General features: G+C 37.9%; 1 protein-coding gene across 3 annotated transcripts in view; it reads right to left on the bottom strand.

Moving 5' to 3' along the window:
- LOC142243203 (cadherin-10-like) overlaps nucleotides 1-26,008 on the bottom strand; it is a 758,404-nt gene extending 732,396 nt beyond the window's left edge. For 2 of the 3 annotated variants that reach the window (XM_075314857.1, XM_075314859.1), the window contains exon 1: nucleotides 25,655-25,873. The gene's annotated coding sequence lies outside the window, so the exon portion shown is untranslated. Of the gene's footprint in view, nucleotides 1-25,654; nucleotides 25,874-25,959 lie in introns of those variants that run through there. The other variant, XM_075314858.1, reaches the window with a different exon arrangement.
- Nucleotides 26,009-27,602: the final 1,594 nt, after the last annotated feature.

Here is a 27,602-nt window from a genome sequence, read left to right as displayed (position 1 = left end):
TCTCAACTCTTATTTTTACAGACGTTTATGGATTTTAAACCTTTGGGTAGTCACTCATACATTGCAGAGTCTAATGATAAACTATCAAACGCTGCTTCTAGAGAAAACCAACATAGAACACACTTACTTTAGAAAGCAAACATGAATATAGACAAATAAGTAAACAGAAATCCTGTAAGCCTCTTATCCTTCATATTACATCTCAATAGGCACTTAAATAAGCCATTGACATTTAACTGTCTGAAAATATATTCATTTTCCAATATATACATAGTGAAATAAGCAATGTATTCAAGTATTTGCTGCATTTCTTAAATAGAACATGTATTAATAAGTTATCTATGATATTTACCGTGAGGATCAATACTATATGTGCAGAAAATGTAATGTAAAAGAGAACTATAGGGCTATTCTTTACAAAATCCATTATTTTGATTTCTGCTGCCCAAGTGTTAATGAGAACTTGTTTATAAACTCGCAATTGATATTCCATTCATAAATGTAACAAGGTTATATATGTATCTGAATGATTTAGAAAGTGGGACAATGTTGTTCAATTTCAGCAGAGCATAGTCATTTTCTGTGATTTACCGAGTAAGATTCTAGAACAAGAACAACAAGAATTTCAGGAAAAGAAAAAGATTGCAGATTTGGATAAGTAAAATGAAAATGTTATTCTTAATGTAGTAGGCAAACCCTGCCACCACAAAACAAAAGATTAAAAACAATAAAATAAAATACACAACATGTGTGTTTGTCCAATAGATCAAGGGTTAAGGAAACTCACCTCAAACTCATTGATAAGCATAAAACTCAACCAAAAAGAATTGAGATCACATAATAGTGAAATGGTCACTCGGTCTTGATATCGCTAGCGTGGGTACCCGCCCCCATCTGTTGTGCGGCACGGGCAAATCGCTGCCCGTGCCGCACAACATCGCGCAGACCTGTCACACATACTTACCTGCCTGGCGACGTCACTGTGACCGGCGTACCGCCTCCTTTCTAAGGGGGCGGTCCGTGCGGCGTCACAGCGACATCACTGAGCAGCCGCCCAATAGAAGCGGAGGGACGGAGATGAGTGGCTGGAACATCCCACCCACCTCCTTCCTTCCTTCCTCATAGCGGCCGGGAGGCAGGTAAGGAGAGGTTCCTTGTTCCTGCGGCGTCACACATAGTGATGTGTGCTGCCGCAGGAGCGACGAACTACATCGTTACTGCTGCAGTAACGATAATCGAGAATGGACCCCCATGTCACCGATGAGCGATTTTGCACGTTTTTGCAACGATGCAAAATCGCTCATCGGTGTCACACGCAACGGCATCGCTAATGCGGCCGGATGTGCGTCACAAATTCCGTGACCCCAACGACTCCGCATTAGCGATGTCGCAGCGTGTAAAGCCCCCTTAAGGCCTGTTTCAGACATCAGTGAAAAACACACACGTTTTTCACTGACACGTTAAAGGTGCATATGTCCCTCCATGTACCCTGATTTTGGCACACATGTGTTCTCCTTGTGCTATCCGTGAAAGCACGCAGAGAGCAGGAACTTTATACTCACATGTCCCCGATGTTGCTGTCCATGGTGCTGATGTCTCCTGCACTGCTGTCACCCCGCTGTAGTTACTTTTGGGTCATGGTGCAGTGAATATGCATGAGCATATTTAGCTGGTCTTGAAGCAAGTGACAGCAGCACCGAAAACAGCAGCGCTGTAGACTGGTGAGCATGCAAAATAATTTTATTTCAGAGACATGTGTTTTCTCTGCTACATGTCACACAGATCACACCACTTTGTGATCCATGTGACATCAGTGGTACCGGAGAAAAACGGACTTGTCTCCTTGCGGAACATATGGACACCCACATATACACGGTCCCTGAGAAATTACTGATGTGTGAGCAGACCCATTGATTATAATGGATCTGCGTATGTCAGTGACTTTGGTACGTATAAAAACAGCAACATACGTACCAGAATCACTGACGTGTGAAAGAGGCCTAAAAAACCTAATGTATAAAAAAGTCATACATGTGCAAAAAACAGTGATAATTAGTAAAAATGGAAGTAGACCAAAAAAGATAACGTAGTATGAAATAGAGATATGTAAGTGGCATAGTGTAGATAATGTATGCAGTAAATACAAAAATAAATGCGTAAGGGTTTTTGCACACATTCACTCATCTGCTAAGTCTATTCAGGTTACATTCTAGCTGTTCTATAGCATGATATTATCAGTGGTTTTTGCACCTTGATGGTTGTTGGTCATTGACATATGTTGTGAATTTTGTATCATTTTTAATCTGTGGGTATGTAATCTTTTTCTGTTTACTTTTTAATTTTGTTTATCTGGAAGAGCAGTCTTTTTGCATGTAGTCTCACTGTTTTTACTTGTGCACTCCTTATGTACATAGCGATTTAGAACACAGAATAGAATATGGTTGTGTCTGTCCAACCCATTTCTAATCTTAAGGCCTCTTTCACACATCAGTGAAAAACACATACATTTTTCACTGACGTGTTAAAGGTGCGTATGGCTCTCCGTGTGCCGTGATTTTGGCACACATGTGTTCTCCGTGTAGTATCAGTGATAATACATGGATATCAGGCACTTATACTCACCTGTCTCTACTGTCCATGGTGCTGATAACTCCGGTGCTGCGGTCACACTTAATTCCGGGTCCGTAGTGCAGGGACTATGCATTGAGCATAATTTGCTGGCCTTGAAGCAGGAGACAGCGCCGAAGACAGCATCTCTGGAGACAAGTGAGTATAGTATTTTATTTCATAGACATGTGTTTCCTTTGGTACGTGTCACATGGATCACACTACTGTGGCATCTGTGTGACATCAGTGGTGCCAGAGAAAAACTGGCTTGTCTCCATGTGGAACACATGAACAGGCGTGTGTGCCGCATGGATACACTGTCCATGAGAAATAAGTGATGTGTGCGCAGACCCATTGATTTTAATGGGTCTGCATATGTCAGTGATTCCGTTACATATAAAAACGGTGACATACGTACTGAAATCACTGACATATGAAGGGGGTCTAATGAACAGGATTTAATTTGATCAAAATCAGATAATAAAATTGCCCAAACTGATTCTTTACACCCTATTTTATTTTTTCATTTCTTGTAAAGCAAAAAAATATTTTTTAACAAACGAGAACTTGAAGTAGGGTTGAAGTAGCTAAGATGAAGGATGTATTTTTTTTTTCATGTCTGTTGTGACATCTGATATTTCAGCTCATACTATTTCATCTGTATAGTGGTAATATCAGACACAAAGGTATTTTTTTTCTAAACCATTTTCAAATTGGGTATGTCCTTTTAAATCTATTAAACAAACCAACACAGGAGTTTCTAACTGAGGAGTTTGTATGTTCTCCCCGTGTTTGTGTAGGTTTCCTTTGGGCACTCCAGTTTCCTTCCACACTCCAAAGACATACTGATAGGGACTTGTGAGCCCCAATGGGGACAGAGTTGCCTATGTATGTAAAGCACTACGAAATTAATGGTGCTATATAAATTAATAATAATAATAATAATAATAATAATTATTATTATTATTAAATATATGTTTGATTTAGAGATTAGGAATTATAGTATTCATGATTTATAATAAGTAAGGAGCAAGCACTACCATGCACGGGGGCTCGATACTCGTAATGAGCAGTTGGATGCTTGGATGGGCGCAACTTGAGTATCCAAGTATAAGTGAAGTAAATGAGCAACTCAATTATTTTTCCAGAAGATTTCCCATAAAAATTCTGGAGTCCACCATTGATTTCCATAATACTTGGGTACCCGAGCCATGCCCATCTGAACATCCAACGGCTCATTACAAGTACAGCCACAAATCCGAAGGACCGGCAGACATAACAAGCAGGACACTAGCTTGCTACGGAGGAGGTGTGACTACACCTCACATAACCTGATACCTGTGAATCACTCCCAGTGAAATCCTGTACTCATAGCTATACTGGCTATATTCCAAACAGCCAAGTGACCACTCTAAAAAGACTTAACAAATCTCCACATTTGATCCTGTTATGCATGTTAGCAAATTAGCGATTAATTGTGACCAAGGTCCAGGAGGACCGAAACGTCAAAAAAGAATCTCAGTTATCGCTGTTGTAAATAAACTATATGTTAATCTTGCATGAAAACACTGTCTCTTGCAACTTTTTGCTATATAGAGAGTGTGCAGTGTTATATTCATTACAAGTACTGAGCATCCAAGAATGGTATTGTTCGCTCATCTCTTTTTATGATGTAATATTTATTTCCATTGCTTACAGAGGATCCATATGTTTTGATGCACTATGCAAGAATTAACATAATTTACACCAGTCCTTGTCCTCAATGGAGATCAACATTTAGTTTCCAGATTTTAATCACAGAAACACTAGCACCAAAATCAAAGGATTTGGAGAAAACCAGAGTACAGAGAGGAAACCCATGTATACTCAAGGATATCATGCAAACGCCATGAAAATATTGCCCTTGGTTTATATTCCAGGAGCCCAGTACTGCAAGGCAACAATGAACTTGCTTGTGCCATCTCTTCTTAGGTACTACTTTCCATGTCCAATGTGTAACATGCACCCTGGGGTGCATAAAATCTAATATGATAGCAATGATGGATACAGCAGCAGTTCATAGATTTCCTGCCTTTACTGCCAGAGAATAATAAAAACAACAGTTATAGCAAATAACAGCAAGTTTGTGCATGTTCAGGCATGCCATCTTCATTACTACTATTATTGCTTACACGTACTATACATCTATACATGTGCCGAACAGCGCTTACTACAGATAAGACAGAAATATATGTTATGAGACATTATTTTTAAACTCATATGTCTCCTTTAAATTTCCCAAATATTGTGGTTCCTTAAAATATTCTACATTTCTGATTTAAAGGAGCAAAAATTATATAAAACACTGCTCTGTCTATGATAGATATTGGTGATGCTATCTGCCAGTCAAAACTACAGTCAGAAGGGATCAGGAACTTGCTGCTCCAACTCAAAACAGCTTTTACAGTTTGGGACAATAAAGGGTGGCTGTCACCAGTTTTTGACCCTGTGAGTAAATGACACCACCTTTAACTGTTCTTCTTCTGCATTCCACAAATGTGCCTATAAGCATCTGCCTCCCCATTTTCACCCCTAAAATACCATTTGATATGGTTCCACCCTGAATGTAAATTAAGGTGGTCTGGTCAGATGGGCGTCTTCACTGTGGCATCTCTGCCCCCTCTCCGCAGCTACTTGCATTCTCCTGTTGTGATTGACATTGATGACATTTTATGCATCATCTACATAGTGAACCGAGATCTCGCACCTGAGCGTTAGCCTCGCAGAGCCACACAGTCGCATTCTGCTCTGCCCTACTGTGAATGCTCCATAAAAGAAGAAAGGAAACAGCGGCACCCCTCCTTCAGTGTAACTTCGGTTTATTGAAAGATGTGGATAAAAATGCATTGGCGAGGTCAGGTGCAGTCTTCCGCATTTTTATCCCCACCTTTCAATGAACCAGCGTTACACGCAGGAGTGGTGCCACTTTTTCTTTTTTTCCTTTTTTCTTTTATGGAACGTTAACCAGATTCTCATTTCTTCATGAGCGTGCACCTCCAACAAGTCCCGGATGCATGGTGGATATGAGCTTCACTTGTCCTTCGAACCGGCATTTTAAGGTACAACATTAGTGGTGCAGGATCATTTTTATTCATGAGATCTGTCCTACTGTGGGCAGAGCATAGATCATCACTTCGTAAGCGCCAAAATCCGAATGACACTGCTCGGCGCTTGCACAGTGATGTTCTATGCTCTTCCATAGTAGGGCAGAGCAGTATGTGCCTGCACAAGTCTGAAAATCTACTCCGCAGGCGTGAGATCTTTGTTTACTAAGTGGACCATCCACGTCACTCACAGTAGGTGGATGCAGTTAGCAGCAGAGAGGAGGCACAGAAGCTGCAGAAAGGATGCCCATAGCACCGTATCACTATAATTTATTTACAGCGCAGGACCTTATCAAATAGTATTTTGGGGCTACACAAGGAGAATCCGGGTCAGATACGCATGTTGGGGAATGCAGCAAAGGAACATTTAATGGTGGTCTTATTTGTTCATAGGGTCAAAAACTGGTGACAGGTTCCTTTTAAGCTAGACAGGTCCTATTGTATGAGTGAAATTTAGCAAAGTGTATTCATTCAGTGACTTGTTAAATTTTGAAGCATTTATGGTTTGGACCCAAACGAGTTTAATTACAGCAATTGCAAATTTTCTATAAATTACTCTACCTTTTTATTATGTAATACAAATGACAAGAAAATAATAATAATAATAATACATATTAATAATAACAAAGACGACACACTTTTAACACTATTGATCAATGCACTGATAAAAAGCGGCTGCTCACAATGAGTGCACAGCAGTTTAACCAAATATCTTTCACTGCTCATACAGTATGTCATTATCTGGAAATAAAGAGTCATTTTTTTAATCTCTGAAACAAAGAAATAGAGTCAGCAATTACACAACTCCACTTCAAAGGTCTCAGTCAAAGGCTTTATTCGGTTTTATTTCATGCAGAGGAATCATTGAAGTTGACAGAATACTTATTATCATTAAAAAGTACAATAAAAGCATCTATATATTCATACTGGCTAATGGTAGGTTCAATGTATTAATAGGTAATATAAATACCAACCTGATAATAATGGCATGACTTTGCACAGTAGTTTAGTTATCTACTTTAATTTTCTGTGAGTTGAGATTTTTACAATAGAAAATATGCTTATCTGGTTTAGATAGAAGCCATGTACAGTGCTGACATTAAAGGATAATGCAAATTGCCCTTACAAATACAACGTGGGTGTCAAATTTTCTCATTTGTATAGAGTTTTATTTGCACAGTAAAGAATATGACTAAGAGTAATCATACAGGCCAAATTATTAGCAACTTGAAAAATTTCTTGACTTCTTGAGTTGAGCCACACTTGGTATTAAATAATATTTTCACAATATGTTCCATCTTCATGTTTTAGTATAGTGATGTATCCAATAATGCATTTCTTATTTTATCACTTGGGTTTTAACTATGGAGGTGATGGTGGTAGGGGAAGGGGGTTTGACTTAGGAACATAGTAGCATTCTAAAAGTTGTACTCAAGAATTTTTGCAGATCTTGCAGTAAGGCCCAGTTACTTTAAGTAACACCACCTATTTATCCAATTACTAGTTATTACAGTTTCATTTAATAGGAATATGCCATATTGTTTGTTTTATAATACACACCAGATTATAAGATACACCCCAAATTTGAAGGAGTAAGAGAGGAGAAAAATAATTTTTACTGTTGAAATGAGGGTCCATCTTATAATCCTAGTGCCTCTTATATTAGCTCACTAGGGAGGAGCGGCGGTGGTGGAGCAGCTCAGGAAGGTCAGAGGAGGCAGGGCAGGTGATGCTGCAGGCTCAGAGGAGGGGTGTCATGGCTCAAGAGGGTCAGTGTGCGGATGGTTGGCGATACTGCGGCTCATTGGTTATCCCGGTGGGAAATGCCATTGATCTTCCAGCGGGCTTAGAGGAAGCAGATTTCACAGCTCAAGAGGGTCAGTGTGCAGCAGCGGAGGGTTGGCAATACAACGGGCTAAGGGGGTATCACGGCAGCGAGCACCATTGATCTGCTGGTGGACTGCGGGCTCCATTGAATCGCCGGTGGACTTCAAGAAAATGTCTGCGATGGCAGCACGTGTGCATATTGATGCGATGGACTTCAAGAAAATGGCTGTGGAGTTCTACCTGTGTATGTGCCGCCTCCACGGTTATTTTCTTGCAGCCCATCTCGTCAACTGTGGGGCATTTTAAATAGCCCGCAGATCAATGACCCCACGAGCCCGCAGTATCGCTGACATTCCGCTGCTGCACTCTAACCCTCTTGAGTCACAACACCCCCTCCTCAGAACCTGCCAGCAGATCAATGGCGCTTGATGCCGTGACATTTAATGAGCCTGCAATATCACCGACCCTGCGCCACCATTGCCGCTAAGGTAAGCAATGTGCGGTTTGTAAGATACACCCCCATTTTTCCCCAGTTTTGGGGACAAAAAAGTGCGTCTTACAAACCGGAAAATACAGTATCCCAGAAAATAATCTATCACTTATCAAATGTACGTTATTTTACACGTACTTAAAAAAATTACATTTTTTTTTCATTTTCCATAGCACTACGGTATATGTAAAATAAATCTGAAATCTTGCAACATTCCTTTGCTTCAATAAGTCTATTTATTAACTAATATTTCCTGTTTAGTATATGTGTAGATCACTTTTCAGCATTCATCTCTTTATTATTACAGTCAAGCTATATCAATGAAAGGTAATATTATATAGGTAACACAGGATCACACCATGCACAATAGATGTGGATCATAGCTTATCTTTTCAACCTTCACGCACACAGACCATGTTAAAAACATTTCCAAGGAGGTTAGTGAATATCTCTTTCTATCAAAAGCAGGGACATGACCTTTGATGTACCAGTACATCATAGGTCATGAAGGAGTTAAAAATATTGAGAATTCCTTTATTATATTGATGCAAATTGCCTACTCAAGGAAGAAGAGGACCTAAATTTTAGTGCAACGTATTGCAAGAAGCAATCCTAAAAGTCAATATTGCCCCTTAATGGTGTTTTGATACATGACTTACAATAAAAGCCAAACCAGAATCTCAATTTTCAGACATGGTGTTTCAGGGTGTTACCCATCATCAGGGAAATGCATGACATGTGATTTGGCTGCATTAAAGGCATCTGACCAGGATCAAAGTGGTATTTTTTTCCTTTTTACTTTGTTGAGAGCGACATGCCTGGCATGTCAGTGTAAAGCCCCCCATAACATTTAGCGACTTACCAGCGATCCCGAAAACGATGCAACCTGATAAGGATCACTTGTAAGTCGCTGGGAGGTCACTGGTGAGATGTCACACAGTCAGACATTACCAACGACTCAGCAATGATACAGGTCGCAGTAGCGACCTGTATAATGACCTCTGCTGTCATTGGGACCCTGTCACACAGTGTCAAACATATTGATCAGTCCTGCCCAGCAGGACATCACCTTTGAAGAAAATAAACCAGAACAGTGTGTAACGATCAGCGATTTAACAGCAGGGGCCAGGTCACTGCTTAGTGTCACACATAACGAGATCGCAGGTGAGACCCCTATTAAGTCACAAAACCTGTGACTCATCAGCGATCTCGCTAGCGATCTTGTTATGTGAGAAGTACCCCTAAGGTGGCTTATTAGCCATACAATGCTCCTCTTGGAAATTAACTATGCAAATTTCCTCTTCATAGAGGAAGAGCACTTAAACTCTAGAGCCACTTATTGGAAGTAACAATCCTAAAAGTCAACGTAGACCAATTAAGCCACATCATATGACTTAGGATAACGGCTAAACCAAAAAATGAATTTGTAGAAACAGTGTTATGGGGTGTTGAACCCTCCTCAGTTCAAAGTGTGAGATCTGATTTGGCATTATTTGTTTTATCTTGAGCAGACTCGTTAAAGGGTCAATATTGACTTTTAGGATTACTACTTCCAATAAATGGCACTAAATTTGAACTCCTCTTCCTCTGTGAAGAAGCAATTTGCATATTTAATTTCCCAGAGGAGCAATACATGGCTTGTTAGCCTCCTTAAACTGAATTGTCAGGCATGTCACTCTCCACAAGGAGAAATGTTACCCCTTTGATCCTTTATCATAGTTATTAATCCTGGCATGACTTTAAATCTGAAAACCCAAATTAGCAATGTAAGCGCTTAAAATGTGCCATTATTATACCGGTATTAAACTTGTCCAAGGATTATATACTGATAAAACAAGAAAATGTAAGTCAAATTAAAAGAAGCAGAAAAATATGTAAAGGGGAAAACAAATCCCTCCCCAGCTACTGAGTTAGCATGAGGGCATTATAGAGGAGGAATGTATATGTGAGCCTGAAAGTAGAACTGCTCTATCCCATTCTGGCAGATTTGATTCTAAATGCCTGCCAGGTAATTCTATATTTTTAAATGTCTGGGTGTCTGGTGGGTTTCCATATCAGAATCAGCACTGTGAGTGAGGCACATTATAAAAGACAAGTCTGATAAGTCAGGTATATCAGTTTAATTTATGTCGTGATTCCTCTGTGCTGAGCATCTTGCTTTTGGAGATGCTCTGCTGCACTTTCCTGTGTTACTAAGCTAGCAGTGTTTGATAGCACAGTATTCCATGTTGGTGCTGAATACTCAGGTGTCCCACTTTCCTGGTAATTTCTCAGGCTTCTTTACTGAGCATGTTCACTCAGGACATCGCCAGTTGTATTTTTTTGGTTTTGCAGTTGAGCTGTTGTTTTGTGTCTTTGTTCTGATCTTTGTTCTCTGACCCCGGATTGTTATTTGATGACATCTCTGCCTGCTCCCTGTTCCTGTTGTGACCTCCTGCCTGTTTGACCATTATCTGACTATGCCCTGCGTTGTTCCTGAACTTAATACGTGCTCTCCTGGACTTCTGACCCTCGGATATTGCCCTGACTATGTCTCTGTTTTCTCCTTGTGTTTATACATGTCCTCCAGCTAACAGACCATGGCTTTTCTGACTACTCTCCTGCCCACATTGCCCGTAAGTAGTGGCTAGCATCACAATTTATATATCTATGTATTTTTCTAATTGTTACTTTTAATATGCAGTGGAAATACTTTAATATTGCTTCCAATTTTCCACCTTCCATAGACATTCAAATATAGTGTCTTCCCAAGTGAATAGTACAGAATGATGTTGACATGCCAAGACATTCTATTTCCTGGCATCTTCAATTTGGCTGCATTAGAGCGAAACTCCAGGAACATTAGAGTCCTTGGCTCTTTATAAGGACAGATGCAGTGATTTATAACAGGTAAACTGTTTAGCCTATTTTGTCTCAGCACACACTTTCCTTCTTTTTTTATTTTTATTTAAATTTAAATTTTTGTATTTATTAGCCCTGCGGAATTCCAATGTTTGAAAAGAATAAATAAACCTGGGGGTATATCTTTCCCTTTTCAATATTTTCGGTAAGTGTGAATGGATAGACCAGCAATGTTTAGTTTTAGTTAAAATGTCTCTAGTCTCAGCAATGACATTATAATCAGCTCACTGTCATAAATATATAGCTCTTTATTTCCTCGGTTAAAATTTGATAATTAATTTTTGGCTCAGGTTTTACCATTCAGACTCCAGCTGATCTGTTTATTTTATTCAATCCGTGGGCAGTAAATAAAAAGATCCCATTGCAGATATTGAGATGCAATATGTCTTCCGTCTTATAAGAACAATTTACTCAGCATGCAGCAGATTATTATTTTTTTATCATGAAATGCTAACAATTCCGCAAAGGTCATATGAAGGTCAAAACTTAGGTCTGTAATTCACAGTGGGACATATGTATATGTAATTGCTCTGAACATAATTTTTCTATGTACATGATTTTTTTTCTACCTGGACCACAAATAAAAAACAATTATAATCTTTGGTTTCTTACTGTAAATTAACAAAAAAGTTTGAATCCTCATCAAGCAAAGCCTCATGCACACAAGTCAGTCTGCTAACCATACTGTTTAGATCTGAAATATCATATTAATGTTATATGGGTGCCATGTATCACATAAAAGTAATACATTATATAACATTTTTCAGTGTTTCTAAGAAAATAATAATTTTAACTGCACAAACACAAGAAGTTGCTCAGCTTAATATTCCAGAAACTTATTGTAACCTCTTATAAGGTTAAGTCTTACAGAGTAACTGTCATTTTAATTTATATTTAATAAATAAATAGTACACCTGAAAATAGGTAACTTTGTAATATATATTATGAGCCAAATTTGCGTCCTTCTCTATCAGAGTTGATCAGTCATTATTAAAACTCTCAATTCTGAGGAAAAATCTGTATTCAGTGAAGACTTTACCATTACTGAGATAGGAGATGGCAGTTATTACTGATGAGAGTCCACAATGGGAGGAGGGAGGAGCTAGAGGCAGAGGGAGGAGCTAAAGACAAAGCTCCACCCCTCCTCCCTCTTTTATGTACAGAGAATTGTATCCATAGCAACTGCCATCTTCTATCTCAGGAATGGGAAAGTCTTCACTTAATACAGATTTCACCTCAGAACTGATCATTTTGATATCAACTGTTCAATTCTAGGAGAGAAAGAAGCAAATTTGTCTGATAAGATATATTACAAAGTTGTTTACTTTCTTGTGTACTATCAATTTATGAAATTAAATTTAAATAATGGCTTTGCTTAACGCCTTCATGATCTTGGACGTACTAGTACGTCCAAGGTTGTGTGTCTGCGTTTGGCGCATGCTCCTCCCACTGTAAACTAGTAAAATCCCCCTGTCAATCTCTGACAGTTGAATTGTACAAGTGCATGCACTAAGCACGCCATTCCCTGCTCCAATTGTCGCTTCTGTGATGTGATCTCAGGGCACCAATTGGATGTCATGAACGCCAGGGGTCAGCTGATGACACTTGTGTCTGTCATGTCAAACTGCCTGTGAATGCCAGCTGCCAGCCAGCGTTCATTGGAAGTCATTGTTTCTGCTGTACAGAGCAATGCTGATGCAGTGCTTTAAATAAAATAAAAACTATACATGTTTGGTATCTGTATACTCATACTGACTTGGGGAATCGTATTGCCTAGTCAGTTTTACCATATATTAAACATGGTAAATAAATTAAAAAAATAAATTGTTGAATTGCACTTTTGTTGCAATTTCACTGGACTTGAAACTTTTTTCCAGGTTTCTAGTACACTATACACTAAAACTAATGGTGTCAATCAAAATTAAAATTTTTCACACAGAACACAAGGCCACATCGGGCTATGTTGACAGAAAAATAAAAAAGTTATTGCTTTCGAAGATGAAAGAAAAACAAAAATGAAAAATGGAAAATCACTTGGTGGTGAGTGGGCTAAGTAATGGTTAAAGGATCATGGAAGATACATACTAGTCTATCCACCTAGATCTTTTTTCTCAAATTAACTTAGCACGCTTGACATATTCATGTTTCAATAATTTTCTAATTTATAATGAAATAAACTACTAAAGAATTATAAAGAACATATAGAGTATCATGACATGTTTCAGTAGTGTTTAGATAGCGTCAAAATTCAATCAATGTGGCACAGCAGGACATCAAATAAGAAATATTTGCTAGTGTGTGATTTTGATTGACTACTTATAGCTTTAGTTTACTTTATCACATTAAAATTATTGTCTGACATAAATAATATTAGACTGAAGATTCTAATCTTAAGTCTAATATTTTGCTCCACTTTGCTAAAACCACCCACTCTATGTGGTTAGCTCTCCATCTTGTCTCCTACATCCAGACACTGCTGGAAGCTTTATCATGTGTATTTAGAGATGAGAGGATCAATCCACTAAGGAGAGAATTTGAGCCAAATTTCCTAAAATTCCCAAATCCTAACAAATTTGTGAAGATTGGCCAAAAAAAAAATTTGTCTAGCTTTCTTTCATACATGGAAGACTCAGACAATGGGATAGTGATGTCAGATGTGGTGGCTTCATGGACTTTCCCATAATGCTGTACTGCTCTCACATCATATACCATAGCCAATCAGGGGGGTTATCACAGGCAGTATAAAAGATAGGGGCAGCCAAGAAACACTATTTTGTGCTTGTAAAGTTTAGGAATTGGAGGAAAGAGAGCACATTTCATTCCACTTAGAGACAGAAAAGACCTAATCTGAGTTTGGTGCACTACTTTCCATGCATAAGCAGTCACATTTTTGGGTAAAACATGACAAAGTCAGTGAATATAAGTTTCATAATATCCACTCATCTCATTCACGTATACTCATCTGCATTCTCTCAAGCTATGAGAGGGTCCGTATATAAATGTCATAAATATCTAAAGTAGATAGACTATTCTAACCAACTCTTTATATACAATGTTAGCGTGGTTATGTTATTAGAACATCTCTAACAAAAGACAGATTTTAAAATACGAAGAGATATTCAAGAAATGTTGCAAGGGTATTTTTTATAATAAATTCTGTAAACATTTTTTTGTAACTATACACCTCTGTAATTAAGGAAATTGTTTAGGATTTAATTAAAAATCAATAAAGTTCAGTCATCTACAATTGTACCTTGAAGACTTAGTCTATTAAATTGAATTTTTATTATCTTGAAGCTGGCTACATGGTAATTTACGTGTAGAGCTTTCAAATATGGCTATAATTATCTGAATGCATTCAGCACAGATACCTAATACAATCCAAATGGCTGAAATATATTCACAATATTGCACATTGGACAATGTCACGTTTGATCAAATGGTTTGCTTATTCTAAATGCTGATAAATACAAACATGCATGATTGACATCATGGCCATGTGTCTAAGAATACATGTCCATTGAATATGTTTTCAATGTAAGTGTACAGGTGACTTTGCTATTCTTGTAATCTACAAGGAGGTTTTGTGGTTTCTTCAAGGTATTACGATTTACAACACAACTCGAATACTATAATGATTGGTTAGTTGTATTTCCATGAAATTGACCCAATTTAATGTGTGTGTCTTTAAGAGTGTGTCTATAAGACAGACAATTCAGTTTTTGAGCCTTTTTGTGACAAAGACTGATATGCATAATGACATTGTTTAGCTCTGAAGTATGTGTTATCATGTACAGTATAGGCAATGTGAAATAATTATATTCCTTGTTGTATGTATAATGTAAAGCATCGGCTTAATAAAATACTTTATTATATATTTTAAGATCAGTAACTAAAGATGGGAGAATCAATTTGTAGATCTCAGGATCCAACAGATAAGTCAGTAATCTGTAACCGCTGAATAATACCCATGCCTAATTTCTTAGATCCTGGCATTCCCAATTCTTCTTTTTGGTGCAATGGCATCATTGAAGCTGTTGCACATATGACATAGTGCCAGCCCGGTTAATCTACAGAAGAGCTGGAGATGCAAGGAGGTGGGGAGATACACAGGTCTCTCATTCAGCAATTATAGATTAATGATGTGGCCAATGGGCAAAAGTCCTATGAATTGAATCTTCCATCTCTTTCAGTCATATACAAATTAGGCCACATGTACATGTTGAGTATTTCATGAGTTTTTTTACCTTTGTATTTGTAATCCAAAACCAGGAGTTGGTAAGAAATACAGAAGAGGTTCACACGTTTCTATTTTACTTTTCCTCTTACTGTTCGACTCCCGGTTTTGCCTACAAATACTGAGGTAAAAAACTCACCAATAACTCAAAGTTTGCACATGGCCTTACCATACACTACACTGACTACACTGACTACTTACTTTTACTTAAAAGGTATAATAATGTTTAAATAATCTTTTTATTTAATGAACTCTTAGCTCTTGTAGTCTGTTTCCCCAAATTTTCTAGGTGAAATTTTAATAAGTATGTTGGGCCAAGAGAGATCACACCTGTTACAGCAGGTTACTGTACAGTTTCAGTAAGGGTGCATGCATACAACCATATAAATCAGTCCGAGACCAAACTACAATGCTCAGACCAGCCATGTATCTTCTGATCCTAGCGTAACAGCTGCATAGAAATAGTATAAGCTGTCATACTTGGGTCAAGAGACCTATGGCTGGTCTGAGCATTGTAGTCCAATTTCAGACAGATCTATATGGTCGTCTGACTGCACCCCAAAAGTGCCGTGGTGACAAAATTAAAAGTTAACAACTTATTGTGCTAGTATGGCAATTGTTACAATTTGTGACATTTATTCTAAACAAAACGGTCTGAAGGGGGATGATAGATTTATTCTGTAGTGAATTTGGCAATTCGGGCAAATTATCATATGAACCAACTATTACACAAATGCATATGATGTAGTCCATTGAACAGCTTGTATAATATCACAATAAATTGATCAGATTGTAAGAGCATTTGACCTCAACTACTACTGGCAAAAAATGCTATTTCTTCTAAAATGCCTCTGTATATATGACTGTAAAATACATTTTATAATAATATAAGTACTGAATTTGATAAGTCAAAAAAAGTCTTAATTTTAATATATCACAGAAGAAATGTATTTCTGTTGAATTTGATAAATTTCAGCATTTTAAAATGATCTATGTATGGAATTCACTTCTTATCATCTGGATGTGAATCAATAATTTGTAATTTAAACATAATATGATATGAAAATTGAACAAGAAATGTGTTGGAAGATATCTTCAGTTCCACCTATAAAAGGATTTACCGTATATAATTCTCAGGTTACATTCAAGACATTTAATACAAAAAAGGACTTATTTCCTAAAATAAGTAATTTCTGCAATCATTTTTATATTATGCATTTATTTTACGCTGTGTTTTATTTGTATGTAGCATTCATTCTGATGAATAAATCATTGTGAGTGATTTATTAAAACTAGTGCACATTAAACCTAATATATAGAAATACCAAAAAAATAAAATAAAACAATGCTCACCTCACTGCTCACCTGTCCCTTCACCCCCACTGCTTACAGTGCCTATACCTACCATCCAGTTCTCAGGGTCTCTTTTTTTCCACAGTTGAGCAGTGATGTCTTCACTCTAGATTTGCATCTTCAGATGCTACCAGGCCTCAGAGATCATGGCATGTCATAATGTTGACCTCCAAGGCCTATTTGTGGCTGAAAATGCTGTAGTAGAGTGAAGAGTCCAGTGCACAACTGTGGAAAAAAGAAACCATGAGAACCAGATGGGTAGGTGTAGGCATTAGCTGGTAGCTAGTATTGTCGGCAGTGAGGGGGTTGGAAAGGTAAATGGCGAGGTATTGTTTTCTTGTTTGTTTTTAAGCTTTGGCTGGCCCTGTACATTTTTTCAAAATGGCTGTCGCATTTTGCCATCATTTTGTTGAATTGGAGTGGCATGAATTACACAAAAATCTGTAATATAGACATATTTTTGGCAAATTTTGGTAAAATTTAACTCCATACCAATTTGTCATCTCTTCTTCTATGACTTGCCAGAATTTTACACATTTTAATGTGGATAAGAATTATTGTTTTTCTCATAATGAATGACAAGGATCTTAACAACTTCTATCACTTGAAATAGTACACAATCACAATGGGTACAGACAAGTTACAAAGCTTGATGATTGCTCTTAGCAGGAAGTCTGCTGTGAACTACAGAGCAGTACATTTTACACAATCCTTGACTAAATTATGTATGTTTATGGGTGTATGGGAGACCACAACCTACTATAGCATATTCAGCACAATCAACCCAAAAAGGACTCTAAAAGCCTCAATTTTAAGATTGCCCCACCTCATATTTTTAACACCATAGTGTAATCAGCTGCAGATAGTTCCTTTTTATCTCTTCTCACAACACCTGCTTTCTCCAAGTTTAAAGGCCCCGTCACACACAACGAGATCGCTAACGAGTTCGCTAATGAGATCGTTGCTGCGCCACTGTTTTTGTGACGCAGCAGCGATCTCGTTATGTGTGACACCTACCAGCGATCAGGCCCCTGCTGTGAGATCGCTAGTCATTGCTGAATGGTTGGTACCATTTTCTTGAAAGGCGATGTCCTGCTGGGTAGGACGCATCGCTGTGTTTGACGCCTACCAACGACCTTCTAACACAGCCCCAATGCCCGCCGAGATCGTTATACAGGTCGCTAATTGTTACTGCGTTGTTGGTAAGATCTGACATCTCACCAGCGACCTCCCAGTGACTTACCAGCGATCCTTATCAGGTCACATCGTTTTCGGGATCGCTGGTAAGTTGTTAAATGTGAAGGGGGCATAAGTCTCTGGTGACCTTAGACCAGGATAAAGTACCCAGTCCTAATACAGTACTAAACTTTGAACTTTTATGATATCTTAGGCTCCCTTGCAGATAGACTCCAAGAATCACAAGCCTCTGCAGCTTTTTTTTTTTTACTTCTGAATGACTCTTCTGGAAACTACTTTTTACAAAGCCTACCTTTTTTTACTCTCAATGTTTTAACATGGCAGACAGATGACTCCACTCCTTCTAAACTCGAGTCCATTCCTAAAGCTTACATTTTCCTTCTCAGTGGTTGAATAGGCACAGAATTATGTCCAATCTCACAGCAAGTCTCTCTTTTATATAATCAGTGCTCACACACTCTTTTTTCCAGAGGCCAAACAATGAAGCTTATATGAAAACACCCCAACAATCCCACATGCAGAAACTACTGTGGAGTAATGCTTTTAGTATTTCAACTTTCATTGTCAACTCAGATATTAGGCATCATCAATGACACCCAATGACTGACACCCCCTACTTCTGCAGAATTATATCTAGAAACACCTTCCAGGTATCATCAACTAATAATAGAATTATGATTGTATTAGTATAGAGAAAAAGCTACCATCTACTACGAAATATGTCAGGGGTTGATCAAACTCTATGGGTACATTAGACAAAAACAAACAAAGAAAGGTGTCTAAGTGTACCTGTAATTAGTGTTATAACGTGAAGCTAGCATTTTCTACCATGAACCCACATTAACAAAAGCCTTTAATAATATTGACCTTCTTAAATGGGTCAAAAGATAGGCACCAGGGCCTAAGCACATATGCAATTCCTGTAGGTATTGTAATTACAAGTCAGGAGCAGTGGCGCTTTCATGTGACATCTTTTAGATTATTGTAGCTACATCCACATTTATCTGTTTCATTAATGTTATTGTGACTATATTTTTTTATTTTAATATGGCATACCATATATATTTAGATTTTCGAAGTTAGTGCAGGGTCTTGTGTGGGCTCCATACGGTATCCCACAAAGTGCCTAATGGTGTTAGAATCGACCCAGTCATTTTTGTTTGCACACTAAACTATATTTTATCTGCACAGTATTTGAAATCTTTATTTATTTATTTTATTTATTTTTGCAATTTGTCTTCCATGAACCTTTGTCTTGAGTTTGGCTCACAGAAAATAAGGGCTTATATAGTAATCCCTCACAATCACTTTTTTTCAGCCAAAATATCAAGCAAGAATTGCAAGAGACAAAGAAAAATGACAAAAGTCAAACAGAGGCATTAGTTTTAAAACTACTGTGTCTATAGAAATATTAAAATGGTTTTCCACTTTCAGGGGGGTAGACCCCAAACACTCTAAGGTCTTAGAGCCATGTGCTCAAAATGCGTCTGGTGTGCGGTTTACAGAACCTTTGGATTTTTCCTGACTCAGAGACGGTTTATTTTTGTGGCTTATCTTTATTGCAAGAAAAATATTCCTTGTATTTTAAAAAAGTTTTTCATTAAAGCGGTGTTTTTATGGAAACGTGAAGCTGGATCACTCCTTTGTTCACCTAGACCTCAAACACTCTAAAATACTTAGTGTAAAATAAATACCAGGTACTCATCCTCTCTTGCACCAGTATCGGTCCTCCGCCTCTGCTCAGGTCTCTGTACTTTGGCTGCAGTGGTGACATCACTACAGCTTGCATAACTCTGTAGCCAATCACTGATGGCACAAGCCGCTGAGCTAAGTTAACGGCTTCCGTAGTGATGTGCACTGGCAATGTGATGTCACTGCTGCAGCCAAAATATTATGACCTGAGCTGCGGCAAAAGCCGGCAATGGATCAGGAAAGTGTAAGGGGTACTCTGCACGCTGCGATATCGCAAGCCAATGCTGCGATGTCGAGCGCGATAGTCCTCACCCCCGTCGCAGCAGCGATATCTTGTGATTGCTGGCGTAGCGAACATTATCGCTACGCCAGCTTCACATGCACTCACCTGTCCTGCGACGTCGCTCTGGCCGGCGATCCGCCTCCTTCCTAAGGGGGCGGGTCATGCGGCGTCACAGCGATGTCACACGGCAGGCGACCAATAGCAGCGGATGGGTGGAGATGAGCAGGATGTAAACATCCCGCCCACCTCCGTCCTTCCGCATTGCAGCCGGGACGCTGGTAGGAGATGTTCCTCACTCCTGTGGTTTCACACACAGTGATGTGTGCTGCCGCAGGAACGAGGAACTACATAGTACCTGTCGCTGCACCAGCATTATGGAAATGTCGGACCCTAAACTGATGATACGATAACGACGCTTTTGCGCTCGTTAATCGTATTAAAAAGGATTTGCACACTACGATATTGACTGCGTCACCAGATGTGCATCACTTTCCATTTGAGCCCACTGACATCACACCTGCGATGTCGTAGTGTGCAAAGCCCGCAAAGCCCACCTAAATATCTACTCAAATTGTTGTTGTACGTATTTTACAGAATATGAGTTTCACTTTCCTGAAGGTGGAAAACCCCATTTCTTAGTTAACAGACGAGAATATTCACAGAAGTAAAGCAAAATGAATGCTTTAATTTTCTTTCACATATTAATAAAGTATTAGGTTGGATTATGGTAGATTCCATAAGTCTGAAAAATCTCATGAGGATTTTGATTCTTTGAATTGGATTAAAAAAACATTAGTGCTGAAATTGTCAGGGGGCGTGAGACTTAAAGCTTAATGGGTTGTCCAACACAGTAATTGTGAATTAGGCTTGAGCAATGTATATGAAAGGAATGTAAAAATGATCACATCTGTTAATATTTGGTGGAACTGTATTGGGAAAATATATTGTTTACATTTGGTTATGGCAATCTATACAGTAAGAGCTATGATACTGGTAGATCAAATCGAAAATACAGTTAGCATCACATTCTTTGTACATTCCCACTGCCAAGTTGGCTTGGAAAACATTAAAAGAGAGTTTATGAATAATTAGGTTAATTTTGTTATCTAGAATTATAAGGTTATTTAAGGTGGCCTTTCTGAAACAAAAAATATTAATGGAATTCCCTTCATAGGCCATCAGTATTTGAATTGTGCTTGTCCTATGCCCAAAACCATCACCAATCAGGCAAATGGAAAAAAAGCCATTTCGGCAAGGGTGGTATCCTTTTCTCTGCTTATCCAGAATATCATGATATTGATGTTGAGTATGTGCTATGTGCACTTTAATGACGCTGACTTGCAAAGCAATTGTAATATAATGTGATACATACACATCTTGTTGTGTGATATTGTTGGGCAATAAAACTGTTGTTCACCTTGGTCTATAGGCATTGTTATGGAATATCCCTATATGTCATGTTTTTTTAGGCTGGATTTCATGAACATACTCAAAAAGGACATAAAGGGGATTTCCCACATCCAAGATCCTATCACAGTAAGTAGTAGGCGTAAAAATAATAATATTCCCAAATACTTCCAATTCGGAATGTAGTATAGTTCTCCTGATGTAGCCGTGTCTCTTACCTCATGTGCAGGCCACTGCAGCTTAGGTAGCCATGGTTGCTACCATGATCAACAAACTAACTATTACTATTTGAGTGGATATAACCATGGAACACTGCAATGCCCTTCACATTAGGTAAGAGACATGGCTATATCAGGAGAACTATACTACATTTCCAATTGGAGGTAACTGCTAATATTATTATTATTACACCTACTACATATTGGGATAGGATCTTGGAGATCGGAATACCCCTTTAATTTTGCAACCTGATTAACGGCACACGGCTCCTGTTCTGTTTATCCTTAAAAGATCATTATAGTACTTCCCTCTGATGGCGATATGGTCTCTAGTAATAGTTTACAAAGTGACTGCAATTCATTATGGAAATTTGAGCACCAGCTATGGACAAAACTAGGTAACCATTTGTTTGGAACCAAGGGAACAATCCACATACTCAAATATCTGCTACTTATCACCATCTTTGATACCCTGCTATCATAAATAGGAATCCATTGAGTTCATATTACATTCTATAGATGGTTATAAAATGGAAAAAAATGGTGCTTGGTGCAGATTGAGAGCTCTCAAATTGATATGTATATACCCATTAAAGGTTCATACCAGAATCTCATCTTGTCCTTTGAAGAATGAATACATGTTGTGATACAGATCAAACAAGGTCTTAAATGTGACCAAATAATGAAGAAAGAATAATGTGGGCAATGGTTATTTCAGCATACAGAGACAAGTAACCTTTCCATCTATCAATAAATTATTCCCGGCTATGCTCAGATGGCTTGGTACCTTGTATTGCAGCAATATCATACTGTGTTGGGTAAGTGAGGAATGGTAGTTAGGAAATTGGAACATTTCAGCATTCACTAGACGGGACTACTCACACAATGAAATGAAATGAAATCAAGCATGCCTGCCTTTCCCACAGAGTAAAGGATCATAATAAGCACATTTTAGTCACAGAGTGATTAATATATAAATAATGTTTTGCCCGGTTGAACAGTGCAACCAAGCATGGTTTACAATTATGACCACTAGTTCTGAAGCATTTGACATATTACTTTAATCCAGGTTTTAAGGCACATTAAAAATGTCAGCTTTTTCAAAAAGGCACTAAAAATGGTATTGAATGCTGTGTAACCATGTACTATTCATAACCTATGCTAATACATTGCACTTTTATGTCTAATTATAATCGATACCTAATTAATTCATCATTTCTCAGAAGTGTGTATCTTATAGAGTTATCTGTGTATTCATTCATTTATGTGTTTTTTTATTTATTTATTTATTGTTGGGCTTCATTATCAAATCAGCCTTATTTGTTTATTTAGACTAACTGGAAAAGGAAAATGAAATAATAACTATTCTCTTCAAGTTCACATTTCTTACCTTATTACTGTGAAAGCTATTCTGTAAAATGAATTACTTTGATAGAGGGTTGTAAAGCAGTTAGCAATGGATTGAGGATTTAAACTCCCTGGTGGGTATGAAAAAGCAAAGCAGGCAGGGGATATGAAAACAATGTCCTCAGCAGCTCCATTTACCAGTCTGTGTGTGTATATATATATACATATATATATATATATATATATATATATATATATATATATATATATATATATATATATATATGTATATATAATATATAGACCTCAATTTTGATATTTGGTGCCTAACGCTAAGTTTGAACGCTGTTTATTTTCTTTCTGGCTTACATTTCACAATCAAGGACAGGCCACTATTGCACTGCAAATGATATATCAGGTCTGCTGACATTTTCTGTGCCACCTATTGAGTTGGAAAAAAAAATAGGTTATGAAAAGCACAGTACTGTCCACCAAAAGATGTATTATGGGAGTGATATATTCAGCATACTTCATGCTGGCTTGTGATGTGCTCCAAACTAAAACCATGGAAAATACTGTATGGATAGAAGGATATAAAGATAGATAGATAGATTGATAGATAGATAGATAGACAGATATAGATAGATAGATGATGGATGGATAGATAGATACATAATATATAGATAGTATGGTATAGTATAGTATATAGATAGATAGATAGATAGATGATGGATGGATAGATAGATACATAGTATATAGATAGTATAGTATAGTATATAGATAGATACATACATAGGTACATAGTATATAGATAGTATAGTAATAGTATAGTAGATAGATAGCTTGATAATGGTAGATGGATAGATAGATAGATAGATAGATAGAGGGATAGATGGATAGATGATGAATAAATAGATAGTAGATAGATAGATAGAAGATAGATGGATAATGGATAGATTGATAGTAGATAGATATATAGATAGATGGATAGCTAGATAGATAGATAGTAGATCGATAGATAGAGGGATATATAGATAGATTGATGATGGATAGATTGATAGTATATAGATAGATAGATACTATATAGATAGATAGATAATGGATAGATAGATACTAGATACAGTAGATAGATGGATAGATAGATAGATCGATAGATAGATAGATAGATAGAGGGATAGATAGATGGATAGATAGATAGATAATGGATAGAGGGATAGATAATGGATAGATAGATACTAGATACAGTAGATAGATGGATAGATAGATAGATAGATCGATAGATAGATAGATAGATAGATAGAGGGATAGATAGATGGATAGATAGATAATGGATAGATAGATAAATACTAGATAGATGGATAGATAGATATATATAGATAGATAATGGATAGATAGTTAGATGGATAGATAGATAGACAGATAAATAGATAGATAAATACTAGATAGATAATGGATAGATAGATGATGGTTATGGAAACAACTTCTACTCTGCCATTTATTTATTTTTTCCGCGAGGAGTTGCTGCATGGACTATAAATGAGCCTTTGATTCAATTCTTTTGTTTAACAGGTTGGCAAGGCGATGGAATAGTCTAATTTAAAAGGGTTCCCATGGCACAAACAAGATTACCAGCTTATGTTCCAAAAAGTATTTATCTTTCTGTTCAAGCTATACTACATCCATAAAGCAGCTTACTCATTTTTCCTGCCACTGTAGCTTCCCTTTGCACACTTAACTTTGCAGCAAAAAGATAAAATATGTAAGATTGCTGTGGGAAGATGCACTGCAGTATAAAAGTTCATCACTTATGAAGCCTGAATATGAGGGCACAGTATTCCAGCCATACCCGACCCTGCAATAGACGGTGTATATGTTTTGGCACATGCCTGTCTGACTCACAGACACGCGTGTGCTTATTAGTCACTCTTTGATGCTGCAGAAGCTGCTCTCTTCTTCACAAGTAGTAAAAAAATGTCATATTCCACATATAGACTGTATTTAATGATATATCTCATCGATCCATCCCTATATATCTATATATTTCAAAATGTGCCAGGCGTGCTTGAGTTTTTGTAAGTCTAGAGCCATTTGTGTCTGAGTGGGTACATTTAGCTGACTGGAAAAAGTACAAAATAATATATCTTGACACATATTGGAAATAATAGATGTGCATTTTAGTATAATAGAGATGCTTTTACAAGAAAGAAAGCTGAAGATTATAGGAAACAGCTCCATTTGTGTGAAAGCAGAACAGATAATATGTCAGTTCTAAGAAGCTGGCTGCTGTTTGTCAATGATTGCATGTGCAGGATCATTGTGGGGCTAGAGGGCTTGGAAGATTGTCTGTCTGCACAGAGTATCATGTAGCACGTCCTTATGTTCCAATAAGTCCACATCACATAATGCCATTTGCTTCAGGGAAACATCTTCATGTGTTTAGACATCACGTCAACATGTTATGCCACAAAAATACATACGTGGTTTGCCATGAATAGAATAAATGACAAAATATATGACTATTCGACACTGTGCCTCACAATACCAGAGATAGAATATATTGTACCTGAAGCCACTACCTGCATATACAGTAGACAGATGCATCCTGCTTATTAAAGGTGACTGCTGCAGCTCTAATCCATATACCCAGGCACCAGGCTAAATTCTCCGGGATCCTTTCGGAAATTCATTTCCAAGGCTAAATCCACTCTAGCTGTTCATTCCTCTAGACAAACTTCCATATATCATGTGCACAATCCCTATTTAGAAAGGGCTTTAGTTTCTAATACACTGCTGCCAGCTAATTGCCTGACTCACATCTCGCATTATCCAGACACACTAAATTAAAAGTTCCAATACTTAGAGACAAATCGCCTTTATCTACATTACAATGCAGCAAGAGCGGCTGTCATCTTAAACGGACGACATACCCCATTTCCATATAAAATATCTTACCTTGGAATTTCCTAGCCGTCCCTGGAAGTGTATTGTCCGACCCGGCACCACAGCTTGAACGTTTGCTGCTATTTAGCCCCTATTTTTTGCTTATATTTTCCCAAGGAAGATTCTACTTGATTCTAACTCAGTCTTTTCCTCACAGTCACAGCATCACTTTTAACTCTAAGAGGCAGGAAAGCGAAGCCAAGGGAAAGCTCAGCCTGTGATTGGCTTTCATTCAGGGCTCCTGATTAATAAGGAAAAAAAAAAATCCTCGCTCACACAACACAGCAAGCCTCTGCTGAAAGAACTGCAGTACTTACCATGGGAAGGTTAGGGACTGAGAGGAACACTGGCTTTTACTGGCAAAATGATTTGCAAGTGAATGCAGATGGAGAGTGGAGGGAGCTTTGTTAAACAGCACATCTGTAGAATGATTTTCTTTGTTTGAAATTTAACGTAATCATAATTCAGACCCCGCCATCTCCATATTGCTGCCGCTCAAGCAGAAAAAATATACGTGTAAGTATTTAATTTAGAAACGCAGGAAATGATTTTAATTCCAAACCTATATCGCAAAATTGTATTGCCATTGTTAAAGTTGAATAGATACCCCAATTTTAGGTTATTTTCTTTGTTGGCAATCTTATATGAGAAACTGGTGTTCAATTTTCATTTAATGAAAGGACATCTATTCTGCCGCAAAATCCTCCTTCTGTTCATCACATAAATCACCATCCTTCTCCAGGCTTATTTACCCTTGAGTTTATGTCTGCTGTGCCATACCAGGCCAAACCGATAGCACTGCTAAATACATTCAGCAGACTTATTTCACAAGAATGTGTGTGTACACATCCGCACAGTCGCTTGATAAATTAATGATGTGTATGTAAAATCAGAAATATTGAATTTTATACATCACATCCATTTATTGCTATAAGGTCATATGGATGTCATTGTGGACCCTGTGCAGAACATCCACACAAAGGGCTTTCCCCATCTGAGTAAATCATCACCTTAATAATCAGACAGGATCCGACCACTGAGAATGTAAGGGTCTAAGCACGCTGAAGCAGGACTGGATTCTCATAGTTTTTCCATCCCAGTCACGTGGATGTGCAAGAAACTGCAATCAGCAATGGAGCGAGGCTGCAGTTTGTGGCCATGAATGACTCTATGCAAAGCAGAGATAATGTGACTTCAGAGCTGCCATTTCCTCAGTCAATGGATATTTTAATGATTTGACATCACTTAAAGGGATTTTTTTAAGCATAAAATAAAAACTGATCTGGCTGTCTCTATAATGAGTTCCCAAACTCTCCATTCTCCTGTTACCTTTAGTTTAGATTTTTCTTTTTGCTCCCCATCAGGCCCCTGCAGTCATACTTGTGTTTTGTTTTTTAATTGCTTATATCTTTAATTTCCCACCAGTTCTCCCTTTAAGGATCTAGATTACACATCTCAATTGGCAGATTCCATAGCAGACATACCATAGGTGCTACCTGTGCAGCTGCAATTGGGCCCAAGAAATAAGGGGACCCATTTCTACCTCCAAAATTTTAAGCATCTTTTGTCACAGACACAATGTGGGGCCCATGTGTAGTGATGAGCGTGTCCTCGCCATTGTTCAATAGTTGATTGAGCATTGGGGAGCTCTGAAACGCTCATTACTCGAATGAGTATAGAGTGTGATCAAGCAAAAGCTTAAGTCATTGTCCCACATGGTTTGCAGCTGTTAGACAGCCAATGAACATACGAGAATTACCAACATACATGTAATGCCATAGCCATGTTGGCTACTGGCATTACAGTGACTGGCAGGCCACATCGCATCACTGAGTCTTAAATGAGACCCGAGGGTGTGCGATGCTCAACATATTGTCTTCTATAAGCAGTTCATGGAGAGTTGATGTAGCGGGAGAGCTTAGATTATAGAAGGCATCTAGGTAGAGTTGAACACTTGCAC

Source organism: Anomaloglossus baeobatrachus, chromosome 6 (genome assembly GCF_048569485.1).
Source record: "Anomaloglossus baeobatrachus isolate aAnoBae1 chromosome 6, aAnoBae1.hap1, whole genome shotgun sequence".
In the NCBI taxonomy this organism is placed as follows: domain Eukaryota; kingdom Metazoa; phylum Chordata; class Amphibia; order Anura; family Aromobatidae; genus Anomaloglossus; species Anomaloglossus baeobatrachus.
The sequence above is the reverse complement of the archived record's forward strand: the minus strand, read 5'-3'. Positions and strand labels throughout refer to the sequence as shown.